This window comes from Propithecus coquereli, unplaced genomic scaffold (assembly GCF_000956105.1).
Source record: "Propithecus coquereli isolate 6110/MARCELLA unplaced genomic scaffold, Pcoq_1.0 Scaffold78, whole genome shotgun sequence".
NCBI lineage: Eukaryota > Metazoa > Chordata > Mammalia > Primates > Indriidae > Propithecus > Propithecus coquereli.
In genome coordinates this window covers 876,209-886,363 of record NW_012153951.1, presented here as the reverse complement: position 1 = coordinate 886,363, position 10,155 = coordinate 876,209, and positions in this window count along the sequence as shown.

Genomic DNA, 10,155 nt, shown 5'->3' with positions numbered 1-10,155 from the left:
TTTTCACCAGCACCGTCTCTCCTCTCCCCCTTCCTTGATTTACTTTTCTCTGTAGTACTCCTCACCATCTAACATGCTATGCATTTACTTGTTTCTTTATTGTCTATATGTTCCTACCAACACTGCAATATTATCTCCATGAGAGTGAGAACTTTGCTCTGTTCACTGCTGTATCCCCAGCAGCTAGAACGGTACCTGGCATACGGGCATTCAATAAATGCTTGTTGCTTGAATGCATTAATATCATAAGTGCACTATCTTTAATCTTTTATTTGACATTTATAAATTAGTAAAGGTTTTCTGACATATTAGGAGTAATTTTCAATGAGAGCTCTTTACATTAAATTTATTTTGTTCCATATTTCTCTGTGCTTCGTTTTAACGTGGCTTGTCATCGTCCTTCCCTCCCTCATTCCTACTCCAATGAGTCCATTTAATTGTAAATGTGACAATACCCCCTGATCCGCATCCTTGTGCTGTCCTGAAGTGTTATGCTATTTTCTCTACTTCATCTCTCAGGATTTGTACTACCTGGGGAGGGGAAGAAGGATCAGATGCAGTGCTCAGAAGGTACAATAGGCATTTTCCTAGTGGTTTGGGAAGGAACCAACATTTTTAAGTAAAAGGCAGAGGAAAGGAGGAAAGAAAAGAAAAATGGCTCTTCCTGGCAGCACTATTTTCTTAACTCTGATTCTTTTGTTATTTGGATAGTACATGGCATTTTGTAACCGCTGTTCTTATAATATTCTTCTACATTATCATGATGATTGAGAGGCATAATTTGATCACCTGCAGTTTATTGTTAAGGATGCATAGTAGTTATCACAATGTATGACTGAATTAACAAAGCAGGAATTTGTCCAAAATAGTTGCACTCTTGTTTAGTCTCAGGTCTCTGATTGCATACTACTGGTCATTCCCAGTACTTAACAAGCACAATAGAAGCTTCTTGCTGTGCCGCCATTTTCTCACCTGGTCCCGCTGAGGTAACGTAGTTGCTTACAGAAAGCTGCATCAGGAGTTACTGAGATGCTCTGCTGCTTACACAATCGTTAAAATATAACTTAGGGGAAGGATGTGAGATCTCTTGAAAAGAACCAAAGAATCAAAAACAAGAATAAATCCTGAGAAGGGGTATTTGACAAGCTTTTTAGAAACATAAAAGAAGTAAATGGAAGAAATTATAGAGGGAAGACTATTTTGATCTTCCAACTGGGAGAAGAGAAAGAGGAAGGGAAAGAGGAATACTACATGGCAAAAGGACTCACCTTTAGTTAGTTATCTTCTCTACTTGGAATGGACGAGGTTGAAATTAAATAGATACTGCTAACAGAAATGACTTCATTGGTAGATATCTTTTATATCAAACCTCATTACAGGTGAGGATGTCCCTCCAGCTCCTTTTCAGTCTTCTCCAGCTTTGAGGACCCTAACCTAACTGCCATACACCCTCTGCTATGCTTTCTGAACTAAATACCACAATTGTTACTGCTTCCTGAAGTGGGTTATAACACTGCATATTCCAAGACTACAAAATGAGGCGTCAAGACCCAACAGATGTTTGCCACAGGTGTTTTTAATCCTAAAGAAATTATCATTTCATACGAAATACTACAAGCTACTCTTGTACTCATAGATCATCCTGCAAGATATCTGACCCCTATCCAGGGTACCAGAAGGAAAGCTCGCTATTTCTTCCCTTTGATTCTTCCTTCACAGACTTAATGAAGACATCTGCCTGACAGGATTCAGCTTGTCGAATTAGACAAGAAACAACCAAATCTGGCCTGTCATCTGCCAAAAAAAAGAAAAGATGTCAGAAATATATATGCTGTATCTTGCCCTCAGCTCATTTCTTGCTAATGATGAAAAGAATGATGGATGCTGAATGGTTTTACAATTCTCTTAATTTTGATGTTCCCTTCTGAAAAATGAACCTTTATTACTACTAAAATCCATGAGCAGGATGCCTGAAATGGTTTCTGATGGCCAGAGAAATTGCCTGAAAGAAGAGTAAAGAGTAAAAATATGTGGCTTTTTCACCTATTCGAATGCTTGATCCAATATACTGAAAACCCTACCTGTTAGAGAGGAGGAATAAAGTTGAACAGAGAAAAAATGAAGCAGGTTCCCTAAATAGTTTGGAAAGCAATTCTAAGTTTCCACAAAATACTAGACCTGCAGGCGACGTATGTAAGACGCTGACATACCCACATCTGTTCCGCATGGAGCCTTTCTTGTCTTTTTCTCCCATTCAAATTTATTCCTTCTCCTTTCTCCTCCTTTTCTACATCTCAACAGAAGCCCTATATATAATACAAAAGACAATGAAAAACACCTCTTATGCCCACTTGGGAATTACTTGTTTGTGCATACTATCATAAATTCATATTGGACAGACATATTGTTATTTAGAATTATTTCCTATGACAAATAAGTACTTAATGGATATCATTTGATTGATTCATAAAGTTCTCTTTAGATGTTACTTCCCTGTGATATTTCAACTGGTAGGCAACTCAAGCCAAAAATATTAGTTTCCTAGTGGACATTGATCTTTATTTACCCAATCATTCATCTTCCCCTGATTTCCTTTTGGGAAAATGCCTTTTCCTCATTGGATGTGGTCCTGGTGGGAGGGCGATTGCCTATCTTTGGAAACCAAGGGTTCCAGGTCCTTTTTCTGGTAGACCCAACAGCCAGCGGTGTGACTGAACCTCGGCCAACCAGGTTCTTTCTCTCCTGGAACTACGAATATTGAGTGAGTGATGCAAGAATGAAGAAAACATTGTAGAGATGATTTCATTTCAGTGGTAACAAAAGAGAAGAGGTGTGCTAACCAGATATTTTTTGCCACGAGATGGTTCTGTTCTTCCTGCTTCTTTGTTCTCTAAATCTTTCTTTGCTCCTCTGCGTTCCCAAGACTCACCTTGCAGCCTCCTAGCCTGGTATCCGTCCATACGCAAGCACCACTTCCATCCCCATCCCTGACCACAGTCTCACGTAAATTTGCTTTTGTTTAGAGTAGTTCATTTCTATTGGTCAGTTGGAGGAATTGATAGAATACTCCATAGACAAAAGTGAATCTCCAAAAGATAATTTCTAAACTATTTTTTATTTCAATAGAACTACATGGGAGAGGAAAATTTTGCTACATGGTGTTTGCTACATGGAAAAATAGACCACACAACTTGTAAAAATCATATTCTTAAACTATTTTCTCCTTCAAATAATTTCAGTGTGTTCTGGGAAAATGGGAGCCAAATTTTAAAAGAAAAAGGGTCAGTCAGTGATGTGAGAGACCGTCCCTCCACTTTAGGACAAAGTTAGGGAGAAGGATATTAATAGATAAAACCAGGAGTGTTAAACGTGACATAGTGTGAAGGCTGAAAACTTCTAAAATCTCTCTAGATTAGGGATAAAAGACTGAATAATCAGAGCAAGGGCAAAGGAGCGAGTTGGTGTGACAAGAGGACATGTCATCAATGGCCCCAATTAATACTCTTGACAGGCAGCTGAGTCATGAAATGACAGTGAGCGAAGAACTGCAAATGAAGAGAGAGAAGCCCATGGGAGAGAGAAAATAACATAAGAAAACCAAATTGTACACTCATGGATAAAGTCTGATAATGGCTCCACTTGGTTAACACTAGTTATTAATTTTACTGATAAACTTCACTATGTATCACTAATTTCATCAGAAAATCATTTTACATATATTTTATATTTGCCACTTTAATTTTTTTATGTTATAGGAAAAACACCCTCAAAGGTGATAAATTCTGTGTTATAGTAATTTACCATACCATGGGCAACACAGAGCTGGGCCTGAATGGGATGCACGTGTGTGTGTGTGTGTGTGTGTGTGTGTGTGTGTTTGTGTGTGTGTGTGATGAGCATAAAAAGCAAGGAGGAAGAATGAATGGAAATCCAAGCCTGAATTGCCTGAATCAAGCTTCATGCTGGAGAGAAATGAAAACCAACGTAAAGACTGTAGTTGAGACTATGAGAAATGATGCATGCTTAAGGAGTATTGGGAATAGAAAAAAATAGCAGAGTTCTGATATAAGAGCTCTGAGAGACATACGTGTTAAAAAGAAAGAAGAGGCAACAAAAAAATAACAGGATAGTTGGCTAAAGAAGCATCAAAACAACTAAAAAAACACTATTCAAGGAATTGAGATTCAAGAAAAATGCTGCATACATCAAGGAAATTGCTGAGAAAAAAAAGGCTTTCGGATTGGGTTATGCATAAATGCATTATTACAGCATTAGCAATTTTTTTCTGATATTCAATGAAAATACATTCATCACTGGCCAGGCACAATGGTTCATGCCTGTAATCCCAGCATTTTAGGGGGGCCAATGAAGGGGGCAGTCTCTACAAAAGATACGAAAATTAGCAGGATGTGGTTGTGTGCACCTGTAGTCCTAGCTGCTTGGGAGGATGAGGCAGGAGGATTCCTGGAGCCCAGATCAAGGCTGCAGTGAGCTATGATTGCACCCACACTCTAGCCTAGGTGGCAGAGAAAAGCCCTCTCTCAAAAAAAAAAACACAAACAAACACATTCATCACTAAATTTGGTGATGCATTGGAAAGCATTTGGAACATACCAAAGATCTATTTTGACATTTCACCACAATATGATTATTTCTGGAGAACATGCATGTTCCATTTTCACGGCAAAAATTATAGTCTGAGACATGGAGACCTGCTAGCACCAAAAATAGTGTACCCGACCAGCATGAATGAAGCAAAAAGAAGTGAGTCCAAAGTTAATCCTAGGCATAGTTCTGCATATTTATGATTTGTTTTGTTATTCCACATGGCAAGAAAAGTACTTTGCAGTCAAACAAGCTTGTCTGAGCTCAGCTCAGCTACCTCCTAGGTGTGTGACCTAGAAAATTATTTAATGTCTTATGAAGATAGTTATTTAATCTCTTCAAGCTTCAGTACCCTTGTCTATAAAATAGAGCAAATAATATCTACTTCAGTGAAGGTTGCATTTGCTAGTATTCTATAAATATGACTTATAATATAAAAAGTGTTTTATATTGGAGTTATTTTTTAATACCTGTACCTATGTAGTGAGATTTCAGAAACTCCAACTTGCTGTTTGCCTTCTTTCCTTGTCCCTACCACCATCAACCACCACCCCTCCGTACTTAGATTGAAATCCAAACTTCCCATCTGAGATTAAATCCTTTGGCTGGAGAATGTCCTGGTATAAAATTTTAAACATACTGAAAATAACACATTAGGCTTGTCAGTCAGTTACACCGCAATGGATAAGTTTATTAAATCCTTGACCGAGGGTGTATTTTAATGGAGGTAGAAAGTCCATGAAAGCTCCAAGGCCATTTGGAATGGTGACATAGATGCATCATTCCGAGAAGGAACAGGGGACAAAAAGGAGAACCTGGAAGCACAGAGAGAAACTTTAACTTCTTTGTGGTTATCTCCTGGGTTCTAACTTAGACAGTTTAGAAAATGTTTTGGATGGAGCAGAGAGAGAGGGAAAAAAAGATCTGTTCAATATTCAACAGCGACGACTTCCTAGAGTGCCATGGGGGTAAAATATAAAAGCTTTTATTAAAATGCAGGCATTCATAATACATTTTTACTTATATATAGCCTTTATTCCCAGAGCTCTTGGGACTTCGCAGACATATTACAATTCGACCTCAATTTATCTCCACGAGTGTGTCACTAAAGTGTGTAAGGAGCAGGTCTAACTCTATTATCTTCAGATTACAGATACAGAAACGAAAGCCAAGACAGATAAAGTAATTTATCTGTGGCCTCACTACACGTAAGTGGTTGAGCAGGGAACAGAACCAGTCATATAATAGATACCTCCCCTGTCAGATAAGGACACCCGTGTCCCATCCCGTCTGGGACCTGGGTTATTTCTGAACCCTTAGTACCGACTGATGGGAGGCTGGGAAGATGGAGGATCGTATTCAGAGAAATAAAAATGAACAATTCAGTCTCTGATAAATCATTGCAGATATGGTTGCTGTGGATTTGGTGGCTGTTAGGTGAGCGAGGAGTTGAGGCTAAAGTTCAGAGCCGTTTTCTGTGCATTAGATGAACATCTGTGTACCAGAAAGCCTGCAGGGCCTCACACTGTTCCCTCTTTTAGCCAGTTTCAACCCCAGTGCCGTTGAGCAAGTCCTGCTGCAACTCTGGTTCAGCTAAATGGGTCCTGAATCCTAACCTAGCGTCTCCACCCACCAAATGAGAATCACACTGCAGCCACTCCTTAAGGTAAAAATGGAGCATACATAACTCAGGCACTGAGCCAAATTCTGAGGCAAGACTTTCACTTTGTTTCTCCATCAGTTATTTTCATTTCAAAGGTCATTGTTCAGAAGAGAATAAAGGAAAACCTAGCATGAGTATTTTCATGTAAGGATAATAAACAAGTGCTCATTCATTATTTTTGTTTATAAAAATCTGCTTCCCTGTTTCCTGGGAAAAAAGAAATAAGATGGTAGAATAATTACTAAAAATGAATGTTTAAGATTAAATGGTTAAAATAATTTAGTTTAGGTAAAGGTATAAAGAGATATGTAAAGCCTTAAATCAAAGTCTTTATTACTTATGATTGTAACAAACTTGAATGTAGGTGAAAAAAACTGTGAATGTTTTGAATGTAGGATTCAAAAATCTGTGAACGGCTTAGAGACAAACTCCTCACGCTGACACTTGAAGCAAACCAAAATTAAGCCCCTTTCTATTTTTACAGACTCCTTTTCCCCTATTTCCCTAAATATATTAAATGGTATTTCCTCTCCCAAAATATGTTTTACATTTTCTTCTATCTATACTTTGTTACAGTGTCACTACTGCTTAAAATGTATTAATACTGCCTTTCCATCTCAATTAATAATGATAAAAGATTTGATTCACCAGGAAGGTGTAACAATTCTAAATTTATATGCATCTAGTAACATGACCTCAAAAAATGTAGAGCAAAATATTATCAGAACTACAAAGAGAAATATACAAATCCACAACAAACGAGGGAGATTCAAACAGAACTCTCACTAATTGATGGAAGAAAGAGACAAGAAATCAGTAAGGATATAGAAGATTTGAACAAAATGATAGCAAACCTGACCTTTTCCAGTACACATAGAATACATACAGTATTTATAAAAATTGGGTACCCAAGAAATTAGAAAAAGTACAGGAAATTAAATCACAAAGATTTTTAAACTAAGAAATTATTAAAGTTAAAAGTGGGAATTAAAGTCTGTCACATATTCTTGTGTTTTTGTTGTTTTGTTTTTTTAACAACTCTTTCAAATTATAAAAACCATTCTTAGCTCACTGGCCCAAACAAAAACAGTTCATGGGCCAGATTTGGCCTGAGAACTATAATTTGCTGACTCCTGCTTCAGATCACACAAACATTCAGATGATCATAAGAAGATATTATAAAAAAAACTTTATGCCAATAAATGTTAAAATTTAGATGACTTAGACAAAAATACAAGCTACCAAAACTAACACAAGAACACAAAATCTAAATGGTCTATTAAAGAAACTGGATTTTCCATTTAATTCCTTCCCACAGAGAAACGGCAGGCCCAGATGGCTTTGCTGGTAAATTCTACCAAACATTTCAACAGACTTTTCTACAGAACAGCAAATGAGGGACTATTTCCCATTATTTTTGAGGTTGTTATCATAACCTTGATATCAAAACATCACAAAAACATTATGAGAAAGAAAAAGTCCAAGCCAATATCGCTCAGAACACAGATTGAAAAATCCCAAACAAAAAAATGAACAAATCAAATTTAACAAAATATAAAAATTTGAGTTCATTCCAGGAGTGCAAGATTGGTGAAAGTTTCAAAAATCACATTATCGCATTAATGGAAAAGAAAAAAATCATATGATCATCAAACTGAATGGAGAAAATACTGTGACGAAATTAAAATCTATTCACAATAAAAATTCTCAGCAAACTAGGAATAGAAGAAATTTCCTTATTTTGATAAAAAGTATCAAGGGGAAACATACAACAGGCATTATGCTTAGTGGCGAAACGGTGAAATCTTTCCTACTGAGATCTGGAGCACGACAAGTATGTCTGTAATCACCACTCCCTTTTCAACATTGAATTGAAGGTGTCAACCAGTGCAGAAGGGGAGCACGGCTAATACAGAATAATAACAATTTTTTAAATTTTTTAGAAAGAAAAAAATGGGAATGGGAAAGGGGGAAATGATTACAAAGAAAGAAGAAATAAAACTCAGATGACATATATGTATGTTCACAGAGCTTCCAAAAGAATGATAGATAATTAGCATTAACAAGGGAGGTCAGCAAGATTGCTACAAAAAATACACAAAGGTGTTCCTTTTTCTACCCCAGGTCATGAAGAATAGTCTCCTGTTATCTTCTAGAAGCTCCGGATGCTCTTAAATGTGTTACTTTATACCAGCAATAAGCAGAAAATAAAAATTTTAAGTGATACCATTTATTATAAAACCAAAAATATCAAATTATTAAATATTAAATCTAACAAAAGGTATAGGGGATCTCTATGCAGAAAACTACAAAACGTTACTGAGATACATTAAAGAAGATTAAAACAAAAGGAGAGACATATCATGTTCATGAGCTTGAACATTCAATAATATAAAAATGTCCATTTCTTCAAAGTGTTCTATAGATTCAGTGCAATCCCAACTAAAATCCCAATTCATCTTTTAATTGGTTTTATATATACATGTGTGTGTGTTTTTATATGTATTATGGGTGTGTTTATGTTTATGTGTATGTATATTTGTTTTGTTGTTGTTTTCAAGACATGGTCTCACTTTGTCGCCCAGGCTGGAGTGCAGTGGTGCCATCATAGCTCACTGCAGCCTTGAACTCCTGGGCTCAAGCAATCCTCCTGCCTCAGCCTTTCTCCCGAGTAGCTAGGGCAACAGGTGTGAGCCAACGCACTGGCTAATTTTTTTTTTTTTTAGAAATGGAGTCTCACTATCTTGCCTTGGCTGGTCTCAAACTCCTGGCCTCAAGTGATCTCAAGTGATCCTCCCACCTTGGCCTCCAAAAGTGCTGGGATGATAGGTATGAGCCACCACTCCTGGCCTGTTGTTGTTTTTATGGAATTAGAAAAGCTGATTCTAAAATGAAAATATATTAAAATGCAATGGGCCAGTCTGATTCCAAAATGGAAATACATGGAAATGCAATGGACTAAGAAGAGTGAGGATAGTCTTGAAGAAGTACATGATGAGAGAACTTACTCTACAGGACACTGATACCCCTTAATGTGACAAGATTAAAGACAAGAATTATTTTTCAAGTTGTATATAACTCACCCACAGAAAATAATAAGAAATAACAAATTTCTCATTAAATTAGAAAGGATCATTTTGTTTTCAAAGTTTTTATTCTATTTCCGTACTAAAATACCGTGGCCCCAAGGAAAGCTTTTTTTTTCTAGTGTGGTAGTCAATGTTTTAAATTCAGCCCTGGCCTTTGTATTGTGTCTTAAATAATCTTATATTAAAGCCCAACTCAGCAATCCTCATTGAAGCTATCACCGTACTGATGTAAATGAATGACTTTAAGAGTTTTCTTTTTACGCAACGTGAATTGTAAGGATTTTCAGGAGAGAAAGGACAGTAAACATTTCAAACCACATGTAGTTTTAATTAAAATATTCCTAGTAGAAAAATAAAATTATCATCAGCGGCTCTGCCTACACACCCTCTAGGACTCCTGTAGGAGTGCTCTGCTTTCCTTAGAACTGTCAACGTGCACACAGTACCCAAACCGATGAGAGATCCAGAAGCAAAGATCCTCACCTCACATGGCAGCACATCACAGGAATGGAGCCCAACGGGTTATCTCTTTACCACTGAGCTGCCCGCCGCCCAAGACAGGCATTAAAGTATTGGCTTTGGCAACCTTCGCTTCCCTTGTCATTCCAATTAAACTATTAAAATTAAAGTAGAAGTGCTTAAAGGTAAAGTGTTTATGGCAGAAGTTCTTAAAGGGGTCAGAAACCTGTACCCTGACTTCTTAGCAAGACACTTTCCCAGTTCATTAACTTCAAAAAAAGGAAAAATTCTGAAGGTCACACGTGTATTCTTATAGCTCCATGGGTTTCCTCATTTTCC